Source organism: Bubalus kerabau, chromosome 5, assembly GCF_029407905.1.
Source record: "Bubalus kerabau isolate K-KA32 ecotype Philippines breed swamp buffalo chromosome 5, PCC_UOA_SB_1v2, whole genome shotgun sequence".
Classification (NCBI taxonomy): Eukaryota; Metazoa; Chordata; class Mammalia; order Artiodactyla; family Bovidae; genus Bubalus; species Bubalus kerabau.
Window position 1 is genome coordinate 32,580,897 of NC_073628.1, and position 26,931 is coordinate 32,607,827.

Sequence of the window (26,931 nt, forward strand, 5' to 3'; positions counted from 1 at the left end):
GACAAAACTTTTTGAGCATAGAAAAGGAACCCTTCATTGACTGAGTAAATCCTTTGTAGTAATTGGGCTTCAACTCCTTGTTCTACAACAGGTTTTCAACTTCCAAATAAACTCAGATACCTCCAGTGGGAAAATCTAGATAAACAGACCAAGTGTTCCTGCTTCCTGAGTAGCTAGTATCCACTTATTTTGACACCCACATTTATGATGAGAGACTCTGTGGTCTATAGACATTGTTGTCATATATCTTTGATCTTCTAGATATTCTCAAATCAAGGAGCTTCTTTTCTTTTTTCAGGTTGGAGATGTAATAAGTCTATAAACAAAATATGTATCTTTCCAAGGTTTTTTACCCAAATATACTCATAAATATTTGTTTAACAATTTTTCTAAATTAAGTTACTAGTGTGATGCACTGGTACAGCCATCATAGAGAATAGTTTGGCTTTATGGAGCAAGATGAAGATACACAAACCCATCCCTATTCTGGTTAAACAATGCCAGACTTAAGGAACTTTACCACTTATGGTGGTCCAAACTTGATCCAACAGAATCAAAGTTGTTTGTTCAGGTATGGGCATGTGATTTAATTTAGGTCAACTAGAGTTAGGTCTAATAGTTCTGTTCAAAGTATTGAGATGGAAAAGTTTTCATTTAACTGAGTAAAAAGATAATAGGATGAAAATCTAGAACGAAAAGGGACAAACATGACTATTCTGTGAATATTTCTTTCTTGAGAATAAAAACATTAAAGAGAACAAACTCAACAGAAAGAGATTGTAGGTATGCAATTTGAGTCTTTGAAACCAGCTATACTTGCAAACAAATTAGTTCAAGACTTCATAGTTACATGGATGGATAATATTTTTATATCCTTCAGTTCAGTTCAGTCACTCAGTTGTGTCTGACTCTTTGTGACCCCATGAATTGCAGCACGCCAGGCCTCCCTGTCCATCACCAACTCCCGGAGTTCACTCAAACTCACGTCCATCGAGTCGGTGATGCCATCCAGCCATCTCAACCTCTGTCGTCCCCTTGTCCTCCTGCCTCCAATCCCTCCCAGCATTAGAGTCTTTTCCAGTGAGTCAACTCTTCGCATGAGGTGGCCAAAGTATTGGAGTTTCAGCTTTAGCATCATTCCTTCCAAAGAACACCCAGGACTGATCTCCTTTAGAATGGACTGGTTGGATCTCCTTGCAGCTCAAGGGACTCTCAAGAGTCTTCTCCAACACCACAGTTCAAAAGCATCAATTCTTTGGCACTCAGCTTTCTTCACAGTCCAACTCTCACATCTATACATGACCACTGGAAAAACCATAGCCTTGATTAGACAGACCTTAAGCCAATGTAAATTTGAATTCTGTCATTTAAAACCAAGAGTTATGGTCAATACAAAGGCCAAAGAAACCCAATGTACTGTTGCATTTAAACTCATCTGTTAACTTAACCTAATCATATTAAATATTTACTCATCAATTCTTTATTAAATCTTCAGTATGTCAGACATTTTAATAGGTGTTAGTGATAAAAAGGTGAGTAAAGCATGTTTTTTTAGGATGAGGAAAGGTCATTGACTATGACCTGAATTGCATTTAAAGGATCACTCATACTGCACTTAGAAGAACAGATGATCTAAAGTTTGGCAGGGAGAAGAGCCGGCTTCATGGGTATGGGACCCATGCAACTGCACAGCTTTCCTCGAAAGGGCCCACACTTAGCCCCAAAAGGCCCAAAGCATTAAGTTAGTTCTCTGCTTTTGTTTCTTGACATTCTTGAAAATTTTGGTTTTGACTTTGTTTTGTAACTGAAGTCTGATGGGACAATGTAGCAGGCACATGAGCAAAGGAATGATGCACAATGTGCATATCTGTCGATCTTTGCCACCCTGTTCACACACAGCACTTGTGAGACCCCAAGAGTGGAGAAAAAGACCCAAGGAAAAGGAAGAAAGCTTTACACATTAGTCCATTTCTATAAAGACATTTGTTTTAAATAAATGAGCTTACATTTTCATTTCACACTGGGATTTGCAAATGGTGTAGCTCGACCTGGATAAAAACAGGGTATCTAATTAGAAGGCTGAAACCACTCCAAATTGGTACTATTGATGTTACATTCATTCTGAGAAGCAAAACCAACAAATGAAAATTTTTCATAAAGAACCACCACCCCAGGAAGTCTAGTGTAGCTGGAGTTTAGAGATCTTTTAAGAGAGATATATAACATGGGTTCAAGAGGCAGGCAATGTCCAGGTTACAAATATTTCTGTAAGCAGAGAGTGCATTTGAGCTTTCCCTAATTGTAATGATGAGCCATAGAAAAGTTTTAAACAGTGAGGCTGAAGCAACAGGATTAGATTAAAAACCTTCAAATGATTTTTTATGTTAGTTCAGGGAAAAGGAAACAAGTGGGGGTAGTGCAACCAGATGGTCAGACCATGTTAAATTCCTCTGTTGAATATTCTGCAGCATCTTTATTAATATATCACTAATATAATTAGAATTAATAACATTATTCTATACTAATAAATAATTACTAATAATTTAACTGCTTTGTGTACTTATTATTGATGTTTATTTATATCAATTTATTACTCTTTACGTCCTCAGCATTCTGTTATGCTTTTTCAGTTCAGTTCAGTTCAGTTGCTCAGTCGTGTCCTACTCTTTGCAACCCCATGAGTTGCAGCATGCCAGGCTTCCTTGTCCATCACCAACTACTGGAGTTCACTGAGACTCATGTCCATCGAGTCAGTGATGCCATCCAGCCATCTCATCCTCTGTCATCCCCTTCTTCTACTGCCCCCAATCCCTACCAGCATCAGAGTCTTTTCCAATGAGTTAACTCTTCCCATGAGGTGGCCAAAGTACTGGAGTTTCAGCTTTAGCATCAATCCTTCCAATGAACACCCAGGACTGATCTCCTTTAGAATGGACTGGTTGGATCTCCTTGAAGTCCAAGGGATTCTCAAGAGTCTTCTCCAACACCACAGTTCAAAAGCATCAATTCTTTGGCACTCAGCTTTCTTCACAGTCCAACTCTCACATCCATACATGACCACTGGAAAAACCACAGCCTTGACTAGAAGGACCTTTGTTGGTAAAGCAATGTCTCTGCTTTTTAATATGCTATCTAGGTTGGTCATAACTTTCCTTCCAAGGAGTAAGCGTCTTTTAATTTCATGGCTGCAGTCACCATCTGTGGTGATTTTGGAGCCCCCCAAAATAAAGTCTGACACTGTTTCCACTGTTTCCCCATCTATATCCCATGAAGTGATGGGACCAGATGCCATGATCTTAGTTTTCTGAATGTTGAGCGTTAAGCCAACTATTTCACTCTCCTCTTTCACTTTCATCAAGAGACTCATTAGTTTCTCTTCACTTTCTGCCATAAGGGTGGTGTCATCTGCATATCTGAGGTTATTGATATTTCTCCCAGCAATCTTGATTCTAGCTTGTGCTTCTTTCAGCCCAACTATGCTTTTTACATGGACATATATTTTGTTTCATATCTTATTAGCCAACTGAAATTATCTTATTTATGATAGGTTTTAAAAACTTCTTAATGGTTGAGCATGATTCTTAGTAGTGAAAGGGAAAGTCGCTCTTGCTTGCTTGCTAAGTCGCTTCAGTCGTGTCCGACTCTGTGCGACCCCACAGATGGCAGCCCACCAGGCTCCCCTGTCCCTGGGATTCTCCAGGAAAGAACACTGGAGTGGGTTGCCATTTCCTTCTCCAATGCATGAAAGTGAAAAGTGAAAGTGAAGTTGCTCAGTTGTGTCCAACTCTTTGTGACCCCATGGACTGCAGCCCACCCAGCTCTTCCGTCCATGGGATTTTCCAGGCAAGAGAACTGCAGTGGGTTGCCATTGCCTTCTCCAGAAAGTCGCTAGTCATGTCCAATTCTTTATAACCCCATGGACCATACAGTCCATGGAATTCTCCAGGGCAGAATACTGGAGTGAGTAGACTTTCCCTTCTCCAGGGTATCCTCCCAACCCAGGGATCAAACCCAAGTCTCCCACACTGCAGGTGGATTCTTTACCAGCTGAGCCACAAGGGAAGCCCAAGAAAACTGGAGTGGGTAGTCTATGCCTTCTCCACAGATCTTCCCAACCCAGGAATCAAACCGGGATCTGCATTGCAAGCAGATTCTTTACCTCAGTAAATATGTTTTAAATGAATAAATAAATCTCAGGTCAGTTATGATGAATTCAAGGTAACTATAATATACAGAAGGTGATAAAAGGCGCAACAAATGAAAGATTTGAAATTATTTAGAGATTTAACTAAACAACCAGAAAGAGATGTTGAATAGGGTGCTAGAAATATGAAGCAGGACCAGGATAAAGTTCTAGATGTAGATTTTTGAGTAATCAGCAGAGAAGTAAATATGAAGCTGTCAAAATGGAGAGAACTGATTTCCGACAGAAGCTGTGAGAAAAGTCAAGAAACACAGAAGAGAACTTAGGTTAAATTTTAAAAAGTTCTTTTGAGGCTATATATTCAGATACAGTGCTGATACAGTAAATTCATAAAATATCTTCTGTTAAGTCTGTTCTGAATGTTAACAATGTATTTACAAGTCACTTTCATATGAGATATAAAAGACAATGATGATCCAGGATTGCAAGGTATATACCCATACCTCTTATTTATAGACGAGAAGATGGAGGTTCAGTGTTAAGTAATCTGCCTAAGGTTATAAGAGACAGAAGCAGAACTTCAATCCACACTGGGCAGATTCCAAAAAGCCAAGTGGCTTTTTACTATAATCATTTTCCCTTATGTGATCACATCTATGAGACGTATTCCATAAATACAGAACACACTGTGCATTATGGTTGTCAAGCATGTATCAGAGATCCTGATAAACCACAAATAAACCTGCTTAATCTTGCCTTGTTCAGTCTCCCTAAGTTCGCCTGGCCATGGATATTATTATGTCTTTCTAGAGAGCATATGTTGTATTTCCATCAATAACAGCCTATAGGTCCACTGGCATTTTTAGGAAAAGGAATTTTCTATTCTGGCACAGATATTTCACAAAAGGGTCATTGTGGCCAGTCTTCTTGAGTAATATGCATTCAGTTATATAGAGAAGGAGAAAAGCAAGGTCTTAAATATTGCTGAGTTATTCTTATCTGAGAACTGACTTTTCTGCATAGGCTAAAATGTGCTTAGTTATGTCTTACATTCTGGCTGGCATAAAATAAAATACTTTGAAGAACATGTCTCACCATTCCCTACATCTTGCAAAATACATTTTCTACTTATTAGAGAAGTTAATTTAGTAATTATGGCAATTTCCACAGCCTCAGTGAGTTTCTTTCAGATATGAATACCTGTCTTTGATACTGGGACACAGCTTTTCTTCTATGTTCTCTTTCCAAGGTTTCTAAAATGCCACAGTAGTATCCATATTCTTATTAAATATTTTATGTATTATGTTGCTATGGTTACCTGAGGCGGAAAGTCAGCCCATTGGAAAAGACACTAATGATGGAAAAGATTGAAGGTAAAAGGCTAAGAGGGTGGTAGAAGATGAGATGGTTAGACAGCATCACCAACTCAATGGACATGAATCTGAGCAAACTCTGGGAGGTGGTAGAAGACAGAGGAGCCTGGCGCGCTGCAGTCCATGAGGTCACAAAGAGTCAGATATGACTGAGCAACTGAACAACAACAACTATATATATATATATATATATATATATATTTTTTTTTTTTTTTTCCCATCCAGCTCCAATATTGGCCCAGAGCTCTTTGAAAGCACAGGAACTGGAGTCCTGAAGCCTTCTTTGCTCAAGACAGAGCCTTCTCATTTCTCTGAGAAAAGATTCCAGCCCACTTTTCTCTCTTTTGTAGATGAAGAACCTCAGAGGCAGAGAAGTCAGGGGCTTGCCTGGAGTTACAGAAATTAATTAACCACCTTCCTCTAAGTCTTCATATGCTAATAAAAACCTGGATATGTTTCTAAATAAAGCCTAATTTAATTTATTCACTCTTCAACAAAACACCAAGTAACAGGTACTATTGTTAACCCATTTTAGAGATGAGAAAACTGAGAGGAATAATAAGTTCCCTAAAATTATGCAGCTACTAACTGTTTCTGTATTAAAATTCAAAGAATTTGGCTCCAGAATCTCTCCTTTTAACTGTTTTTATCATTGTGATTTTACTAATCATCTTTTAGTTTTATTGATATTGGAACAAAAAAAGTAGCATAAAATTTGGTTTGCCTTAAAATTATTATGATTTCTCATGGTCATTTCTGGCAGAATATGCTTACTTCTTTGTCTCTAAGGAGTCTAAACATATAAACAGAATAAAAACATGTCTCCAAGTATCACTTAAGACTCTCCCCAGCCATCAAACCAACATGATACATATCAGATTGATTTACTTTATGAGCATTAGTGAGTCAGAAACAGGATACAGATGTTTCCAAAAGATTTACAGGTTTGCAGAAAAAAGACATTTTTAGTCCAAAATGTTCTTAGTCAAATATTTCATTCTGTAAAAGTTTCTATGTGTAAATAAGAGTGGCCATAATCATAATAAATAAATCTTAACCAAATTCTTATTTTTAGAAACTTCTGTAAAATATGTCCTCAATTATGAGTATTGTTCTGCTTTCAAAAGAGCATGAGTCACAGTACATATATGATAATGTGTGTTTCTGGAGGTAACACTTATTCTGAGGGTAAAGCACAGTACAAACATTCTTTGTAAATGGAAAAAATTAAGAAAGGGAAAAATAACATGCTAAAGGCTTCAGTTAGAGTTTAGATTTTGATTCCTATTTCAACGCTGCACTAAGTTGTTAATACTTGAGCATATTGACTGTAGATGATTTCTCTCTTAAAAGATCTGCTAAGTTGGTATGAAAGTATAAATTTCAGATATAAGTAGGGACAGTTTTAATCATAAAGAAATAAAATTTATCATGTATATTGTTATAGGAGGACAAGGACTGTTCTTTTTTATATGGACAGTTACATAGACTGAGAATAAACTTTATAAACTAATGTTTCCAAGTTTAAACGTAGTATAGGCTGACTTTGCCTTTCATAAAATGATGTTTTCAGTACAATATGTGAATGTGCAATGTGTATTTGCACATTCACAAAGCAAATACAATCAACTCAATTAAATTATTTTTCTTTAAGTCTAAATTCCCAGAGAATTTATAAAATCTCAAAGAACAAATTGCTACCAAAAATGTAAAGCTCATTCATTTTGCCTGGATACATTTTAGAGTTTCATGAAGAGAATAAAAATATTTTAAAGTAAAACTAAAAAATATTTAACAAAATATTAACCTAGAGTACTTTATATATACATATATATATACTGATATATATATATTTGGATGTATTATATATTTAGTGTGTTTAAAGGTAGGTATTAAACTAAACTGTTGTGACATATAATTATAGATTGTTAAACCTTAAGACAGCTTAAGAGATGACCTAATTCAACTATAGGAATCTCTCTAGAATACTCATCCCTTTCATTTTCCTTCCGTGTGTGTGTGTGTGTATATATATATGTACGCACACACACACAGTTTTGAATCTGCATCCAGTTTCTAAACATCATTTTAATTCATTTATTAATTTGTTAATTTATTCAACATCTATAAACTACCTGCCATGTATCAAGCATTTTTTCTGGATCCTACATTACTGAACAAAGCAAGATAATTTCTGTACTTGTGGAGTTCATACTCTGTAGAGCATGGAAACCCATAAGTAAAAATGGTCAAATACGTGAATTATATTGAATGTTAGACAGTGATAAATGTTATAAGAAAAAGAATAAGTAGAACAGAGTCTAGAAGACTAAAAGTGCAGGTGTCAGTTTATTCAATGTAAAATTAAATATGTAATATAATTATATATGCATAAAGAGACTGCATAACTATATGATGACACATTGCTCTATAAGTAGGCAAAATATCTAGACACTTGTACATAAGAAAGATCACCCTCTATTGATTACTTAGAAATCACCCTAATTGGTTTTCAAGGAGAGCTTGATCTCTTGTCTTAGAGTCCTAAGAGCCCCAAATTTAATTAAAATGGAACCACAAGCTGGTGACCTCCCATTTTACTGTTAAGACTTATGTCATGGCATTCAAGGAACAAGCAGAAATAATCTGTCCTCAATCTTAAGTCTCCTGAAATTGATCCTGATAATTGGGAGCAATGCAGAGTTCTCTAATATTTGTTGCAAACACCAAGCAAGTTACCCCTTTATTTGCTTTACTCACTGATTTAAGCACTCTTCCCTTAGGTGTCTCCTATAACCAAAATTATATAATTAAAGTTTCACCCCAAATATCACTTTCTCAAAGGGAACTTCCAACACCCTATTTAAAGCAATCTCTCTGCCAGGAAACTTTGGGTCATATCATCTCTTTTACTTCCTTTTTTTAATATTGAAGAAAATTTTTTTTGCTTCCATTTTACTGCTCCTTCCCTTCTTTGACCTCAAATTCAGGTACCTAAGAGCTCACCTACTGTTTGCCTTATTCACACCAAAAAACCCAGAAGTAGCACAGGGCCTGGCACAAGGTAAAAGCTCAAAGAACATTTCTGAATAATTGTTCAACTCCTCTAATTGTTTCTGGTTAAAATTTCAGCATGAACTTACTTTTCCTTTTAAGTCAGCTTTTATACATTATTTGATTTATCAATTTAAGATTATATGGAATTAGAATTTCCCTTGTGGTATGTGATGGAATTCCAGTTGAGCTATTTCAAATCCTAAAAGATGATGCTTTTAAAGCATTGCACTCAATATGCCTGCAAATTTGGAAAACTCAGCAGCAGCCACAGGACTTGAAAAGGTCAGTTTTCATTACAATCCCAAAGAAAGGCAATGCCAAAGAACGTTCACAAGTGAAGTGAAGTCACTCAGTCATGCACGACTCTTCGTGACCCCATGGACTGTAGCCTACCAGGCTCCTTTGTCCATGGGATTTTTCAGTCAAGAGTACTGGCGTGAGTTGCTATTTCCTTCTCCCACACAGTTAACACTCATTTCACATGTTAGCAACATAATGCACAAAATACTTCAAGCGAGGCTTCAACAGTATGTGACTGAGAACTTCCAGATGTACAAGCTAGATTTAGAAAAGGCAGAGGATCCAGAGATCAAATTGTCAACATCCGCTGGATCATAGAAAAAGCAAGAGAATTCTAGAAAAACATATACTTCTGCTTCATTGACTACGTTAAAACATTTGATTGTGTGGATCACAATGAACAGTGAAAAATTCTGAAACAGGTGGGAATACCAGACCACCTTACCTGCCTCCTACAAAACCTCTATGCAAGTCAAGAAGCAACAATTAGAACCACGGGCTGATTCCAAATTAGAACAATGGGCTGGTTCCAAATTGGGAAAGGAGTACATCAAGGCTGTATATTGTCACCCTGCTTATTTAATTCATCTGCAGAGTACCTCATGCAAAATGCTAGGGTGGATGAAGCTTAAGCTGGAATCAAGATTGCTGGGAGAAATAACCTCAGATATGCAGATGATACCACCCTTATGGCAGAAAGTGAAGAACTAAAGAGCCTCTTGATGAAGGTAAAAAAGGAGTGTGAAAAAGCTGGCTTAAAACTCAACATTCAAAAAGCTAAGATCATTGCATATGGTCCCATCACCTTAATGGCAAATAGATGGGCAAACAATGGAAACAGTGACAGACTTTATTTTCTTGGGCTCCAAAACCACTGCAGACAGTGACTGCAGCCGTGAAATTAAAAGACACTTGCTCCTTAGAAGAAAACCTATGACAAACCTAGAGAATGTATTGAAAAGCAGAGACATCAGTGTGCCAACAAAGATCTGTATTGTCAAAGCTAAGGTTTATCTAGTAGTCATGTACAGATGTGAGAGTTGGATCACAAGGAAGGCTGAGCACTGAAGAATTGATACTTTTGAACTGTAGTGTTAGAGAAGACTCTTGAGAGCCCCTAGGACAGCAAGGAAATCAAACCAGTGAATCCTAAAGGAAATTAATCCTGAATATTCACTGGAAGGACTGATGCTGAAGCTCTAATACTTTGGCCATCTGATGTGAAGAGCCAACTCATTGGAAAATACCCTGATGCTGGGAAAGATTGAATGCAGGAGGAGAAGGTGGTATCGAATAAAATGGTTGGATGGCATCACCGACTCAAAGGACATGAGTTTGAGCAAACTCCAGGAGATAGCGGATGACAGGGAAGCCTCCCATGGTGTAGTCCATGGGGTCACAAAGAGTCAGACTTAACTGAGCAACTGAACAACTGATGGTGCAATGGATGGAGGTCCACCTGACAACGCAGGGAACATGGGTGTGATCTCTACTCGCAAGATTCCACAAGCTGTAGAGCAACTACAGCCATGCACCACAACTATTGAAGCTCACACATTCTATGGCCCACGAGCCACAACCACTTAGCCCCTCTGGGGCAACTGCTGAAGCCCACACCCTGGAACCCACACACCATAACTACTGAGCCCATGTGCTGCAACTACTGAAGCCTGGGAACCTGGGGTCTGTGCTTCACAATGAGAAGCCTGGACACTGCAACCAGAGATTAGCCCCTGCCCACCACAACTAGAGAATACCTACCCACAGCAACAAAGACCCAGCACAACCAAAAAGAAAATAAATTTTAAAAAAGATTAAATTATCTCACAAAGTAAAAATTATAATAGTTTAGTGGTCATGTAAATGGATTCAGAAGTACACGTTCTGGCTTTGTCACTTGTTAAACATAGGTGTTTGAGGAACTCACAAAAACTCTTTATGCATCCATTGCTTTATTTGTAAAATGGAGATGATTTTAACACTCACATTCAATTTTATAGAATGACTGCAATCCTCATATTCGTGATTCAGTTCAGTTCAGTTGCTCAGTCGAGTGCAACTCTACAATCCCATGGACTGCAGCACACTAGGCTTCCCTGTCCACCACCAACTCATGGAGTTTACTCAGACTCATGTCCATTGAGTAGGTGATGCCATCCAACCATCTCAGCCTCTGTTATCCCCTTCTCCTCCTGCATTCAATCTTTCCTAGCATCAGGGTCTTTTCAAATGAGTCAGTTCTTTGCATCAGGTGGCCAAAGTATTGGAGTTTCAGCTTCAGCATCAGTCCTTCTAATGAATATTCAGGACTGATTTTCTTTAGGATGGACTGGTTGGATCTCCTTGCAGTACAAGGGACTTTCAAGAGTCTTCTCCAACACCACAGTTCAAAAGCATCAATTCTTTAGTGCTCAGCTCTCTTTATAGTCCAACTCTCACATCCATATAGGACTATTGCAAAAACCATAGCTTTGACTAGATAGACCTTTGTTGGTAAAGTAACATCTCTGCTTTTTAATATGCTGTCTAGGTTGGTCATAACTTTTCTTCCAAGGAGCAAGCATCTTTTAATTTCATGACTGCAGTCACCATCTGCAGTGATTTCAGTTCAGTTCAGTCGCTCAGTCGTGTCCGACTCTTTGCGACTCCATGGATGGCAGCACGCCAGGCCTCCCTGTTCATCACCAACTCCCGGAGTTCTTGGGCCCCCCAAAAAATAAAGTCTTTGTAATCTTTGTGATTACACCTGTGAATATTATAAAAGAACACAAGACAAACACATCACAATTGCCCAAATCTTCAACCAAATCACCCTAGTCTTCTATGGTAGAACTGTTTTCAGAAACTCATTAAGGTTGGTGCGTAACAGAAAAAAAAGAGAGAGAGAAAAAAAGAAAAAAGGATTGCATACAGATATGTCATACCAAAGCTGCAGAGTAAATGACTGCTGAAACTGGTATTCACTGGATACCAGCGAATTATGCAGAGCTCTGCAACTTGATCTAATGTTCCTCAGCTCTGCATTGTGTCCCTAAGAGATGTCAACTAAAAAAATAGCCACAATCTAAAAATTTAGAGTTGTGTCTTATTCGGTGGGAATTTTTAGGATACGAAGCCTGGGAGACAGCATCTCAAGTAGCCTTGAGAGAACTGCTTTGAAAAGGCAGGGGGAGGCATCATTTTATACATAATAGAAGTTGGCAACAAAGGGCAGGTAGTCCAAGCATCAGAAGTATTTTTGTGAAATAAAGAAAACTAGTTATCTCAAGTTAAAGGAATTTAGGGTTTTTCTATGTATGGGAAGATTCAAGTGTCTGGGCTTGCCGAAATCATTCCTTTCATATGCATCTTAGCTATCTGGGGCAATTTTTCACATTCTGACTTCCTCAGGGCTCCACATAAGGAATGGCTATAGCTCAATGGCTGCCAGATTGTACAGGTATCCTCCTTCTCGAGTTCCCTGGAGGCTTGGAATTGCTGATGACTGTGACATCCTTGTTCACTGATTTGGCAGGAAATATTCCATTTCTTAGAGACATCAAATGTCAAAAGCAAGGTTTACTACAATACATAATTTCAATGTCCTTTCTCTTAATTCAACTTTAAGAAAAATGTTTCTGCTGCCAGGGTAAATACTGTGAGTTAAAATTTATCCAAACATATTCTGCAATAGCAACTTAATAATTCCCTTGGCCTAGTCATTCAGCAGAATTTACATTAAACTAGTGCCACTCTGTGAAACAAATATTCTCATTATACCTAAATATGTATTCTCATTATACTTGTGCAGAATTCCTTGGGACTCTAATGTGTCCATTAAGTCTTCTTGTAAAAGCAGAGAGCAGACTCAAGCTTTTATGAAAATAAGATACAGAAGAAAATGCATCATGAAAATAGGGTATGTTCTTCTAGATCTGAGAAATCTCAATGACCCTTGAGTAGAATGGCCTTGGGAGTTGATTTGTTTTTCCAACGTAGCATTATTTGAACAGAGAATAATTTACATAGGACATCCTGTGTAACAATATCCATCCTGTGTTGTAGGTTGAAGTGTGAAAGTTTTATTGCAGATATGATTAGTTAAAATGAGGCCACTCAAGTGGACCCTAATCCAATATGACTGGTGCCTTTAGGTAAAGGGGAAATTTGGACCCTGACACACATATACTATAAGGAGAACATCATGTGAAGATGAAGGAATATTCAGGTTTTGCTTCTACAAGCCTGGAAATACCAAAGGTTGCCAACAGCTAGAGAAGCACAATGAAACAGACTGTTCCTTACAGCCCTCAGAGGTAACCTACTCTGCTGACACCTTGATTTTTGACTTCTAGCCTCCACAACCGTGAGACCAGAAATTTCTGTTTGATACACTTAGGTGGTGGTGTCACAGGGAAGAGCAAAACCTGATTTCATTGTTAGATCTGTCTCCTTTATTTAACCTTTGCTTTTTGTTGCTTTTGTTACTATAATCACTGAAAGGATGCTGTCTGTAGCTATAAGCATACATAACAGCCTGCCTAGGGAAAACTGCCAGTCTCCTGAAAGTTAAAATAAAGTACCTTTGTTCTAAAGTGCCTTTGTTCAGCTCACATGAAGACTTTTGAACCCTGCTCACCAGTGAATGGCTGCAGAAAAGAAGAAATTTACGCACCCCCTCCCCATGCTGGCCAAGCCTCGAGTTATTTGGCAAGACTAATGGCCTTTTTACTTTACTTCCTCACCTCCTTGCCCACTCTGTTCTATAAAAGAAACTGGCATCCAGACCCCAATAAGCTGGTACACTAGGGCGCTACCCCACCGTCTTCTCAGATGCTGGCTTTCCAAATAAAGGCCGCTATTCTTTACCTCAACATCTTTTCTCCAAATTATTGGCCTCTCAGGTGATGAGCAGACCGAGCTTGGATTCATAGCTGTGGTGCTTTGTTACAGCAATCCTAGCAAACCAATACATTATGTACAAAATACGGGATTTGCAAACTCTTCTACTCTTGACAGAAAAGCAGTCTATGTGGTATAGGTCCTAGAAAGACACCCTCACAAAACACTTGGTTCTTATCATCCTGATTTCTCATATCACTAATTAATTCCAGGCTAGAAAGCATTGCCCTAGAATTTTTACTTTTATATTTTCATCAAATCTACTTGGCATTTCCTAACAACTACACACAACTCCCTGTTCTTGGTACATTCTCCATTTATACTTAAGCACATTTCCTTCTTTAAAAAGTCACTGTTTAGTTAGTAAAACAGATACAAACCAATGACTTTAGTTCAAGATAGTAAGTGCCATATAGTAGCAGTTAATGGCTAGTGTCTGCAGAACACATGACAGACACCGCTTTAACACTTTATATAGGTTATTTCAATTAATTCTCCCAAGACTTGTATGACATGGGTACTGCTAAAATGTCTCATTTTATAAATGAGGAGTTTCATACCAATTTCCTTAGTTAATATTGCTGCAGAAACCAGTAATCAAGAAACCAAGCACCACATTCAAAGAGCTGGAGAACTCAGGTTTATTATGCCAGTGGGCCCAGAGGAGTTAACACTCTAAGCTCTGAGCCCGGAACAAAGGGGTTACAGAGTTTTTATACATGGACAGGCATGATTAAGCCGGTTTGCAGGGGCTGGGCGATTGCAAAGAACAGGACAAGGATGAGTGAGATAAGCTCCTGTTCTTAGTATCATGAATTTCCACTTTCTGAGACTATGTGACCTACGTGATCCAGACTTTGCAAGGAGCAAGCTGAGTTACAGAGGCAGAAGGAGCAGGAGGTTAGGTAGAATTTTAACTTTTCCTTTTCAATATGACAAAATCAAGGGTTAATACTGCTGGGGTCATGGGCAGGCCATCCCAAAATACACCTTTATGGCATATTATTTCAAATTAAAGGAAATTAAGAAACGACGAGTTTGACATCATCATTTGACCCTCCTCTCTCTCTTCCTGAAAGCTAAAAAAAATCTCCCATGTGAAACGTGCCCTCCCTGTGCTGGAAAGTAAGACACTTTTATCACCAGACATGGAATTCAGGGCTGAGAAGCCTGTATAAACAAACCTTGCTAATCTCATTCAGTTCAGTCACTCAGTCGTGTCCAACTCTTTGCAACCCCATGAATCGCAGCACGCCAGGCCTCCCTGTCCCCCACCAACTCCCGGAGTTCACTCAAACTCACGTCCATCGAGTCGGTGATGCCATCCAGCCATCTCATCCTCTGTCATCCCCTTTTCCTCCTGCGCCCAATCCGTCCCAGCATCAGACTCTTTTCCAATGAGTTAACTCTTCACATGAGGTGGTCAAAGTACTGGAGTTTCAGCTTTAGCATTGTTTCTTCCAAAGAACACCCAGAGCTAATCTCGTTAATCTTTACCAATTTACTACCCAAGCCTAAACTTTCCTTAAATCCTGTTCTAATTAAGCACCTAAAGCCTAAAATTTTTGTCCTGTCAATACTTCACAAATTTATTATTTCTTTACCTAAAAAGCACAAAAGCTGCCTGGTTTGACCACTTCTTAGGTTCCATTTCTACAGGAACTCTGTATGCATGAATAAACATTTGTTTCTTTTTCTCTTATTAATCTGTCTTCTGTCAGTATTATTAGTCCAGATACAAGAACTTCAGAGAGGTAGAGGGGAAACTTCCCCTCCTCAACAGTATAATTATATAATAGAAATGTGTAGGATTGAATTATGCATTTAAAGAAATGCAAAGTAGAGAGGTTTCAAGGAAAAGAACAACAAAAGGTATGTGGCATTTGAACTGGATCTTAAGATACACAGGGATTTCCAGGCAGATAGTCAGAGAAAGATTTCAAAGAGAAGAGACTGAACAAAAGCGTAGAAAGAGGCACCAGAGTTGTGCTTGCCTTTGAGGGCAGAGGGTACAACAGTACCTGGTGACTTCTGGAGGCTTAGCTTTTACCCAGAGTATGGTGGGGAATGGGCTTCCTCAGGTTGAGCGGCAAAGGATACACTTGCAATGCAGGAGCCATAGGAGATGTGGGTTCGATCCCTGGGTCGGGAAGATCTCCTGGAGGAGGGCATGGCAAACCCTCCAGTATTCTTCTCTGGAGAATTTCATGGAGAGTCAGACACAACTGAAGTGACTTAGCACACAGGCTCATGGTAGGGAACGACTGGATTCAAAACTCTTCAACACACACCTCACCCCAGGTTCTGTGAATAAAGTAACAAGTAGCTATGCTGAAGAAGGAATTCATAGGGCCTGGACTCCCTCTTAGGCCTGTTCATGCTGATCATGCTCAGCCACCTTTCCAATGGACTCTGAACTCTGCGTTTAGTGCCTATGAAAACAACAACAAAAGGATAAGACCCCCTCCAGACAGGGGAACTTTGAAGATCGTATCTAGGTTACTCATCACCTAAGAGAAAACATACACTAATCACCCCTTCCTCCAGACAGGCCATAAATTTTTCTGTATCTTTCAGAGTGTAATCTTGGGTTTATTTATTATTGGCTAATTGTTTGAGTGTTTGAGCACATGAGCACATAGCACGTGAATGATGGGGTTATTGGGATTGTATTTTCCTTGGTTTATTTAAGTCTCAAGGAATTTGGAGTGGTGGGTTAGCACATGGACACATGGGGTATAAAAGATTTTCACAAATGCTGGTCAGGGTCCTTGGCTAAGAGGAGACTCTGCCTTGGGCCCGCCGGTGTAATAAACTGCACTCCACTATCTGCATCGTCCTTCTGAGTGAGTCTGTTTCCCGGAACGCGTGGCTACAACGCTGGCGCTTCAGACCAAACAGGTTGACCTCCAGTCTAGATGCCTAGTCCTATCTTATGCTACTTCGACCATCTATATCCTGAATCACCTGTTGCTCTCTCACCAGCCCTGTGCCTTCCTACTTCTGTCATATCCCTACACTGTCCCTCAGCATACCGAGTTGCCAAGTAACAGTCCTAATGTCTAAAATGTGCTAAGGTGATTCCAGTGCATACGGAGCACTGACCATATTTTGAAGAACAAACTATGAGCTATCCTGGTTGATATTAACGAATGAAACTTTCAACTGGAAAAGTGGCATATTTAGTCAGGTGCTGCTGCCCTGAAAAGTTTTTTTTTTTTTTTTTGTAATTTTACGAAGTGTTTTGTTAACCTCTCCTCTAACTTTGGGGGGAAAAAAGGCTGTTTTACTTACACTTGCTGCCTAGTTTATATGTATCTTGCCACTGTAAAGTTACTCATACTTATTTGTTATTATCTGCAAAGAATTACAAGAATGTTACAAAAATAGTATGATAAAAAATCTAGAGTAATTCTGAAAATAAACTTACTTATTGCTCCAAACAAATGTTAACTTTAATTTTTAAAGACAAAAATTGGCTTTGCCCTAAAATGCAATTTAAAGTGATATCTTGAGATGTCTAATTTTTTAAAAACATACCATGATGCGTTACTTGGTAGGAAGTTACCAGCAAAGTCCATAGGTACATGATATTGTCAACTAACATTGATTCCCCAATCAGAACTCCTCAAAGATTAGTTTTTGCTTGTTTGTTTTAGTTTGCTTGCTTGTTTACTTCTTTAAAATTTTAAAAATGCAAATCTCAGATTTAAAGAGTCTAAGTGAATCGTTTTAGCTAAGTAATCCATAATTTTAAAAACCTCTCTAGAGGAGTCTATAATCAACCAGATTTGGGAAACAGCAACCATTAAAAATGTATTTCTTAAATTAATAGCCTTAAAATACAACTGAGGATCCCATACACTAAAGTGCATACAAAACACACACACACACAGATTCTGAAGCTCTTTCTGACATTACTCCACCAGAATATCAAGATATGGAAGCCCATGACTACAGATTTAATGATTTCTTTTTCTGGTGATTCTAATGCATGCCAACTTTGAGAATTATAGCAATGCTTATAATAAAAATTGTGTTACTGAACAATTCATTCAATGTTTTTGTTTTCATGGACTTAATCAAGAAGTTTAATTCAGAGATTAGAGAATACGATGCTATCTAGTAAAACAGACAACCAAAAAAAAGTGCAATGAAGTATCACTCTCAGAGGCAGAGCACTGAATCAAAGAATAGGAGAATGACATCCCATTTTTAATTCTGATACTAGCTAGCTGTTTGCCTCTTGCCATTTAACCTATCTTCAATAACTGTTGTCTAATCTGGTGTATGAACTTATTATGTGAATAGTTTTCTAGGCAACATGAATTTTTCTGGTAGCAGTACCTGTTTTACAAACAGAATTTTTTCAAATAGAACAGATAAAAGAGAAGTTTCTCTCATTGAAATGGGGCCAGAATTCTCTAGGCCAAACGTAGAATCCTTTTATACACGTTTAGGGGTCCAAGGAAAACAGGTGAAGAACACTGAACCAGATAATCTTAAAAATTTTTGTCCAATTCTTATATTGTATATTTATATAATTCTAAAGAGAAAATGGAATTGATTTTGTCTTCTTTTTGTAGGTCAAAATTAATCCCCTGGAAACACAGACTAAATGTCTAAATTGAATTTCCCTTGAATGAGAAAACTGTGTCCTGGACATTTTCTAATGTTTAAACTAAAAGACAGCAATAAACATCTTATTTTAAATAACTGAGTTAGTGTAATGAAAAGAAAATTCCTAAAATAGTCTCAAGTGTTACACTGTGTAGCTTTTTTCTGCATAGGAAATACCACATGTCCTTAAATATTTTTTGCCATATCTATTTACAGATGCTAAAGGAGGAAGGAGCCTTGTTAGCTTGTGCAGTGTATCAAGTGTCTTTGTTTCATAAAATCAGATTCATCCTTGTTTTCCACCAGTCTAAGTCTATTGTTGGCCTAAGAGAAATAGAATGCTGGATACTTCACCAGCAAAGATAGGTTTATCTGGGATCAGGAGAGAATTTCAATTTGGTGTCTCCAACAAGAAGGAGCCATATTCAAGTCCTTGCACAGCACGGGAAGGAGAACACTTTTATAGAGGGGGAAATGCAAAAAACGAAGATCATGGCATCCCCCCTCATCACTTCATGGCAAATAGATATGTAAACAATGGAGTCACAGACTTTATTTTCCTGGGCTCCATAATCACTGTAGATGGTGACTGCAGTCATGAAATTAAAAGACGCTTGCTCCTTGGAAGAAAAGTTATGACCAACCTAGACAGCATATTAAAAAGCAGAGACATTACTTTGTCAACAAGGGTCTGTCTAGTCAAAGCTATGGTTTTTCCAGTAGTCATGTATGGATGTGAGAGTTGGACTATAAAGAAAGCTGAGCACCAAAGAATTGATGCTTTTGAACTGTGCTGTTGGAGAAGACTCTTAAGAGTCCTTTGAACTGCAAGGAGATCCAACCAGTCCATCCTAAAGGAGATCAGTCCTGAATATTCATTGGAAGGACTGATGTTGAAGCTGAAACTCCAATACTTTGGCCACCTGATGCAAAGAGCTGACTCATTTGAAAAGACTCTAATGCTGGGAAAGACTGAAGGTGGGAGAAGAAGGGGACGACAGAGGATGAGATGGTTGGATGGCATCACCAACTCCACGAACATGAGTTTGAGCAAGCTCTGGGAATTGGTGATGGACAGGGAAGCCTGGTATGCTGCAGTCCATGGGGCTGCAAAAGGTCGGATGCAACTGAGCGACTAAACTAAGAATGCAGTTGGGATGTAAAAGTGAGTCACTCAGTCATCTTCAGCTCTTTGTAACCCCATAGACTTTAGCCCACCAGGCTTCTCTGTTCATGGAATTCTCCAGGCAAGAATAATGGACTACGTTGCCATTTCCTTCTCCAGGGCATCTTCTTGACCCAGAGCTTGTACCCAGGTCTCCCACATTGCAGGCAGACTCTTTACCAACTGAGCCACAAGGGAAATCAGTTGGGAGGGGGTTAGAGTAAACAAAGGGAGCATGACTTTTCACAGGCTGAATTCTTGCCAGGAAAGAAGAGATTTGCTTCATGCGGGGCTCTGCTATTATTGGAGAGTGTGAGAGCTCCCCCTTCTGGTCTCCCAACTGTATTGGTATTTCTATTTATTAAATGTTTGCACTATCAAACCAAGGCTGTGATTGGACCAGCTCTTGTGATTCATATTATGATTGCAAGACATCCTTTAGCAATTACTGTCAGTACATTAAGAAAAAAAAAAGTGTATTTTTTATAAAACCTAGAAATTACAGGGCATACTTGGGGTCACACAGTGAGATCACAGATACACACACACACAAGCTGAGAAAGAACCAGGGGTTTTCCTTAGGGTTCTGCTTTTACTGTGGTCAAGGGTGGAGCCTAGGTTTTCAAAGGCTCACTCTTTATTGGTGAATTTAAAACGTAGGAGTGGTATTTAAAGCCTGGTAAGAGAAAAGAAACTGAGCCTAAATGGTTAGTTATCAAAACCAACCAAGATCTCTAAAACCAAGGACCCCCGGTGTGGGGAGGAAGCCTGGCCCTTTATCTAGTCCTGTCACTGACTCTCTAGACCTGAACACCACTTTGAAATGGATACCTCAGCAATCAAAGTTTTAGTCAAACATTTGCCTTACAAAAAAGGAGAAAAAAAACAAAACTGTCAGGGCTTACCCTACAATCCTGAAGCTTTTAACAAGGAGGGCTCTGATGACTTCTTTGTTAACCTCGAATACAAACACTACAGTTTGACCCTCCAACAGCACAGTTTGCAGTCATCAGCTGTGTGAACTTGGGTAAAGCATTTCATCTCTCTGAGCTTTGATTTTTTTCATATATGAAAGAGAGATAATACCTAGGTTGCTGTCTTGTAGGAATGCATGTTTTAGGATTAAAAGTGTGTATATATACATATATATACATGCTACTAAGTCACTTCAGTTGTGTCCAACTCTGTGCGATCCCGTAGACGGCAGCCCACCAGGCTCCCCCGTCCCTGGGATTCTCCAGGCAATAACACTGGAGTGGGTTGCCATTTCCTTCTCCAATACATATACATACATACATATATAAACAACTATATATGTATATAGAGAGTTGTTTTTCTAGGAACAATTATACTGTTATAAAAGTACACTGACTATATACCGTTACATATTTCAGGAACCATTATACTGTTGTATTCCAGGAACCATCATATTAATAATATTAGCCAATAAATCTTAACTGTTGCTATTAAAAATAACAAAAACAACAAACCAAAAGCAAAAGTACCATGCATGAGATACTGTGTTTGTGGCTTAATGTTTTCAGATGTAAGTTAAACAAGGATAAGTAAAGCTTCCTAAAGAGAACTTTCTAGTGGAGTCTTCCTCAATTTAAACTTTAAGAGATCAAACATTGTCACTACACCTTTCAGTGAAGTCGAAAAGGAAATCAAATAGGTTCCTTTTGGAGTCAGAAACATCTTGTTTCAAATTTCAGCTCAGTATATAACCCTTTGCTGTGTGACCTTGGGTGAATAATTATATTTGATCTTGATCTCAAATTCTGCACTTTGAAAAACAAAAGTCAAATAACCTTTATAGAAGTTAGGTGGGCAAAAGTGTAATTCAATTAAAAATTCTCACTGCATAAGGCAGTGAAGGATACAGAAAAGGTACTTTGTAAATGTTGGATTGGTCTTATTCCTTTCCTGAAATTCAAAATGTTTTGCCTAGATTCTGGGTCTTTTCTCCACTCATCAGTGAATCCTCTTTGTCCTATTAGAACTGCATTGGTTTGTCTGGCTCTTAGTCACTCACAGATGCTTTTTTTGTGTGTCCCAAAATAGTTTCTATTCTAGTTTTCCATTTCAGCATATTATCCAAGGATTAAGTGTCAAGTAATCAGAGATAAATAAGAGAAAGAAAGACAACACACCCACACAATCCAGCAGAGACGACTGAGTTAAGTGGAAGCTTTTGCCCTCAAGACATTCCCCCACTCCCTAGTAGAATGTTGGCACAAAATTGTGTACAGATACGCTAAAGGATTGTTTGCAGTAGCAGAGAGAAAGGTGAGAAAATTGCCAAATTTAACTGGTGTCTACATGAACAATAAATCTGACATAATGACTGCTTTTTGTTAAAAATAGGTATCTGCTCTTTAAATGGGTAACATAATATAAAGAGAGTTATAATGGTTGTACCCAATAAATGGGTCCATATCCTCTTACCTGACAGCAATACTCTTAGAGCAGTTAGCAAAAACATGAACAAAGGATTGTTTGTAAAATTACCATCTATTCTAAGGTTATAATAAAAGACATTGAAAAAGCAGATAAACAGTCTTTTAAGATGACAGTTTTTACAACAATCATGTTGAAATATAAGGATTTCTCAACATAAGCTTTCTATAAATATAACCTCTAAGTGTAAAGGTAAACACATGATCTAAATTATTAATGGTAACATTTAGAAATGAAGTTTGTGGTACCATCAAGCATTTTGCTTTTAGTACGTTACCTCTGTACTTACACATCAGTACTATAAAAGACAAAGATTTCTGAAGCCCTTGATAATCACAGATAAACTAGCTTGTCCCATTGCACACTGTTTATTGTTTACTTCTTTGCTTGCATCTATTTAGTTTATGAATGTGAAAGTCAACTTATTAAAACTTACTCTAAATAATAATTAGTAATTTAGTCCTCAGAAAAATTCACATTTGATGTCAAGATAAACTTTTCATTGTCATAATGTAATAAGCTCCGTTTGAGCAGGAATATAACATGTTTTGCTCAAATATGTAGTCTCAGTATCTTGAAGAGTGTCTGGTGTATAGTAGGTGCTCAATAAATAATATGTAACTACATCAATAAATTCTTTAAAAGTAATAAATCTCCAAATACCTGAAACAGTGTTCTAAGGGGAAGAAATATTTGAAATAGAGCTCTGGGGAAGGAGAGAGCGAAAGGGAGAAAGTTGAAAAGCATTGACATCTTAGTCTGAGCAACTTTGAAAGTACTTTGTTTCTGAAATTGAGGAACTTAACAAAGTTAGACTCATAAAAACCCTCCTGGAAAAGTCATCGAGGGATTTCATGAGACTCAGAGTAAACATGGGGTTCTAAGGCTACTCTGGGTCATGAATATCATCTAGGAGATGAGAGGCAGAAAATATCTTTGAAAACATGTCTCTCATGCTCCAGGCAGATTCTGGTAAAGAAGAGCTCACAGTAACAGGCAGACTTCTCCCTTCCCTGTGAAGTTTCCAAAGTATACGCTTTAGTTATAATTGCTTTAAAGCTTTGGTTGGCATTTATTTCAATTTTCATTGACCACTTTTGAAATGTAAATACTTTGTCCTTGGCTGCTTCTTTTTTATGTTAGCATGCATGAATATAGGAGAAAATTCACCCTGAGTGTACTTATTCTCTTCACCTGTGCCCTAAGAAAGACCTTTATGGTTCGGGATAGTTGATTCACTACGATGCTCCAGCTTGGGGTCACTGTCATTGGTCACAATGCGTGTGTGTGTGCTCAGTCACTCGGTGGTGTCTGACTCTTTGAGACTCCACGGAGTGTAGTCTGCCAGGCTCTTCTGTCCATGGGATTCTCCAGGCAAGAATACTGGAGTGGGTTGCCTTGCCCTCCTCCAGGGCATCTTCCTGACTCAGGGATTGAACCCATGTCTCCAGCATCTCCTGCTTGGCAGGCAGATACCTTACCACTGAGCCATCTAGGAAGCCCTTAAGAGCCTGCTTAATGAAAGCAAACTTTTACCCGAATAATAGAATATCAAGCTTATGACTGATATCCTTCCTGTATGGCTATGTTGTTGTTTAGTCCCTAAGTCATGTTGGAATCTTTATGACCCCATAGACTATAGCCCACCAGACTCCTTCTGTCCATGGGACTTCCCAAGCAAGAATAATGGAATGGTTGCCATTTCCTCCTCCAGTCATCTTCCCCACCCCAGTATCGAACCTGCATCTCCTGCATTGCAGGTAGAGTCTTTACCACTGAGTCATCAGGGAAGCCCCAGACAGCTAAAAATGGATTTTCATGATTGTGATTGATGGTGTTGCTGGTGTAGGTGATATATTTGTCTGCCACTGCTTACAGGAGTCTTTCCTCAATCTGCACAGGTCATGAGGACTGGTACTCGTATGTCTGGCATTGGTCAACACTGTGGAATCACTGCCTATCATAGTGCCTGATATATAAAGTTGGCCCTTAAACAACACAGGACTGAACTGCTCAGGTGTCCTGACACTCAGATTTTTTTTCCCCACCAAATGCACTACTACAGTACTTCACAATCTGTGTTTGGCTGATTCCTCAGATGCAGAACCACCCAGAGAAGGACTGACTATACATTTGAAAATATATAGGCAGATTTCACCTCTGTGAGGATGGACCCACTAACCAGCATCCCTCCTCATTATTCAAGGCTCAATTATAATCAGTGGTCAGTTTTGCCGTTGTTGTTGAATTAATGTGTAAAATTAATGTTAGCACTAAGATGAGCCAGTATGGGTGTCCATGATAAGAAATGGATTAGACCACCTTTGTAGTCAGGGGCTCCTCTGTCTATGGGACTCTCCAAGCAAGAATACGGGAGAAGGTTGCCATTTTCTTCTCCAGGGGATGTTCCTGACCCAGGGATCAAACCCAGGTCTCCTGCATGTGCAGCAGATTCTTTACCATCTGAGCCATCAGGGAAGCCCACAGTAGGCAAATGAAAGTTGCTGAGTCTGACTCTTTGTGACCCCATGGACTATACAGTCCAAGGAATTCTCCAGGCCAGAATACTAGAGTGTGAAGCCTTTCCCTTCTCCAGGGGATCTTCCCAACCCATGATCGACCCCAGGTCTCCTGCATTGCAGGCAGATTCCTTACCAGCTGAGCCACAAGGGAACCCCAAGAATACTGGAGTGGATAGCCTATCCCTTCTCCAGAGGATCTTCCCAACCCAGGAATCGAACCGGGTTCTCCTGCAGTGCAAGTGGATTCTTTACCAGGTGTTCTTTAAAAGGGAGCCCTGGGTGTTCTCAGCTTCATTGAGGAAATAGATGTATGTGAGTGTGTGTGATTATTATACAGGTTGGTAGGCATGTGTGCTCAGTCGTGTCCAACTCTTTGTGACTGCGTGGACTATAGCCAGCCAGGCTCCTCTGTCCATGGAATTTTCCAGGCAAGAATACTAGAATGGGGTGCCATTGCCTCCTCCGCAATTAAAACTAATGGTTTTTAACTGATGGTTTAAAACTGATGTTATTAAATTGCATTTCCTTCTCCAGGGAATATCCCCGACCCAGGGATCAAACCCATGTCTCCTGCATCTCCTGCATTGACAGGCAGATTCTTTACCAGCTGAGCCACTGGGGAAGCCCAGTGGTATAAACTATACAGGTTGGTATAAACTACCAATGCTGCCAAACAGCCAAGTCCCAGGGAAGTACAAAAAGAAACCACAATTCAGACTCATAGAGGTTGGCAAAAATCAAGAAAAATTTTCTAGAGATAGCCTAGAAAGTCTAATTCTAAAGACGGTCTTTTCTAGGGATTAACTTAATAAGATTTAGCTGATTACAAAGGAAGAAATAGGTGTTCTAGGAAGAGACAAGGCAAACATGCATAAAAACAGAATGCCCCAACTGGTATATACCTGAGTGTAATATACTGAGAAGACTTCTCTCCCCATTTTGTCTTTTTTTTTTCTCACTTTCTTTTTCTTCACTTTTACTCTTATAGCAGTGCCAACACCACCATATACTTTCTCCAAAGAAAACACCAAGTTACCATAAGAACAATAATCACAAGCACTCTTCAGTTGGTATAAAAGTCAGATTCTCACTGCAGAAGGTATGAAAATTGAGGTTTGGCATAAAGTACCTGACACGTTAACGTCTTCTGTCAGTTGGTCCAAAAGCTGCAGGTCATTACTAATGTGGTTAACATCTTCCGTCAGGTTGATACTGCTTTTCCTCTAATCAATTGAGGCTTTATCTGGAAAACCTCTTTTTATCAAGGTTGTGTGGTGCTAAACTTTCAACTGCTGGCATGGGTTTGAAAATTTCAGCAAGATTTTTCATATAATAATACACTACATATAAGGGTACACAACAAACTGCATGATCATTTCATTCATTCAATTAAAACTGCTGCTGCTAAGTCGCTTCAATCATGTCCAACTCTGTGCGACCCCATAATGGCACAGACGGCAGCCCACCAGGCTCCCCCGTCCCTGGGATTCTCCAAGCAAGAACACTGGAGTGGGTTGCCATTTCCTTCTCCAATGCGTGAAAGTGAAAACTGAACGTGAAGTCGCTCAGTTGTGTTCAAATCTTAGCAACTCCATGGACTGCAGCCTACCAGGCTCCTCTGTCCATGGGATTTTCCAAGCAAGAGTACTGGAGTGGGGTGCCATTGCCTCCTCCGCAATTAAAACTGATGGTTATTAAATTGCATTCCTATTGAGTCATAGCAAACACCCTCTTCCAACAACACAAGAGAAGACTCTACACATGGACGTCACCAGATGGTCAATACTGAAATCAGACTGATCATATTCTTTGCAGCCAAAAATGAAGAAGCTCTATACAGTCAGCAAAAATAAGACTGGGAGCTGACTGTGTTTCATATCATAAACTCCTTTATTGCCAAATTCAGACTGAAATTGAAGAAAGGAGGGAAAACTACTAGACCATTCAGGTATGACCTAAATCAAATCCCTTATGATTATACAGTGGAGATGACAAATAGATTCAAAGGATCAGATATGATAGACAGAGTGCCAGAAGAACTATGGAAAGAGGTTCGTGACATTGTACAGGAGGCAGTGATCAAGACCATTCCCAAGCAAAAGAAGTGCAAAAAGCAAAATGATTGTCTGAGGAGGCCTTACAAATAGCTGTGAAAAGAAGAGAAGTCAAAAGGCAAAAGAGAAAAGGAAAGTTATACCCATTTGAATGCAGAGTTCCAAAGAATAGCAAGGACAGATAAGAAAGCCTTCCTCCATGATCAATGCAAAGAAATAAAGGGAAAAAATAGAATGGGAAAGACTAGAGATCTCTTCAAGAAAATTAGAGATACCAAGGGAACATTTCATGCAGAGAGAGGCACAATAAAGGACAGAAATGGTTTGGACCTAACAGAAGCAGAAGATATTTAGA

At 38.9% G+C, this 26,931-nt stretch overlaps 1 long non-coding RNA gene across 1 annotated transcript; it reads right to left on the minus strand.

Annotated features, from left to right (window-relative positions):
* Positions 1-424: 424 nt before the first annotated feature.
* On the minus strand, positions 425-15,175 carry LOC129652609 (uncharacterized). Its single transcript, XR_008714617.1, has 3 exons — positions 15,058-15,175; positions 2,007-2,048; positions 425-1,305 (listed from the first exon to the last, which is right to left on the minus strand). It is a non-coding gene; the product is annotated as an uncharacterized LOC129652609 (long non-coding RNA).
* Between the last annotated feature and the right edge of the window lie 11,756 nt (positions 15,176-26,931).